Source organism: Silene latifolia, chromosome 10, assembly GCF_048544455.1.
Source record: "Silene latifolia isolate original U9 population chromosome 10, ASM4854445v1, whole genome shotgun sequence".
NCBI classification, from domain to species: Eukaryota; Viridiplantae; Streptophyta; class Magnoliopsida; order Caryophyllales; family Caryophyllaceae; genus Silene; species Silene latifolia.
In genome coordinates, this window is record NC_133535.1 from 119441098 (window position 1) to 119442298 (window position 1201).

The following is a 1201-nucleotide window of genomic DNA, read 5'->3' on the forward strand; positions in this document are numbered from 1 at the left end:
TATTCGGGTGGAATCTTGTATTCGGGTTATATGTATTTGAAAATGTACCCGGTGGATAAGAAGTTTGTCTTAAAGCCTGAAATGCATTTACCTCTTCAATGGGAGCTTGGCAATGAGCGGTGTAATGACCCGCACCTCCGCAACCGTCACAAACAATTATTTGACTTGTTGAAGACACGGCATTGAGTTGTTGTAGGGAATCTCTAGCATCTCTTTCCGCCAATTGTTGTTGGAGTAAGGCAATTTGAGCTAGTAAGACGGAGTTGTTGGAGGATTCTTCTTTACCTTTGGGTGGTACAATTCGGGAATTGACATATTGTGCATCATGGACCGCCATAGATTCGATCGTGGCATGAGCAAGGTCGGTGTCAATTTGATCAAACCGCCCATTGTTGGCGAAATCAAGAATCCTTCGGGACTCGGCACAACATCCATTGTAGAATGTTATAGCTAGAAACCAATCATCTAGCCCATGATGTGGGCATTGCCTTTGTAGCTCCTTGTACCTCTCCCAAGCTTCATATAAGCTCTCAAGAGCTTGTTGACGGAATCCGGTGATTTGGCTCCTCAAAGTTTGAGTTTTCTCCGGTGGAAAACACTTTTGATAGAAAGCAAGAGCCAATGTCTCCCAATTGGTGATTCCCGTGGTGGTGCGGTCAAGGCTATTGATCCAAAGCTTGGCCTTGTCCTTCAAAGAGAAAGGGAAAAGTATTTCCCTTACTTGGGCTTGAGTCACGCCCGTTTGACGGATCATGGAGCAATAATCACAGAAATTTTGCACATGCAAATTGGGATCCTCCAAAGGACTTCCCCCAAATTGCTTTCTCTCCACAAGGCTAATGAAAGCCGGTTTGATCTCGAATTCCGGCGCGGTAATTTGAGTAGTTGTGATACCGGTCGAAAGCATGGCCGCGGTGGGCTTTGAGTGATTGAAAAGTTTCACCATCTTTTTAGTAGTAGATGGTGGTGGTGGTGGTGGTGATGGATATGATGAACTAGAAACCTCCTCCTCTTCAAGAACTTCTAGATCATCTAAGTAAGACTTTCTAGAACTTTCAACTTGTACGGGAGAAGTTGCTTCTTTCACTTCCTTCCAAAAACATCATCTTCTTCTAAAGGTTTTCTCGGGGTCGAAATCCGGTGAAAGCAATTCTCCACTACGAGAGGACCTGGGCATAAGACAACAATTTATAGGAAAATG

General features: G+C 44.3%; 1 non-coding gene across 1 annotated transcript; it reads left to right on the top strand.

The window, feature by feature from the left end:
- The first annotated feature begins 467 nt into the window (after positions 1 to 467).
- LOC141610242 (small nucleolar RNA R71) lies at positions 468 to 574 on the top strand. The gene has a single exon (XR_012528142.1). It is a non-coding gene; the product is annotated as a small nucleolar RNA R71 (small nucleolar RNA).
- The last annotated feature ends 627 nt before the right edge of the window (positions 575 to 1201 follow it).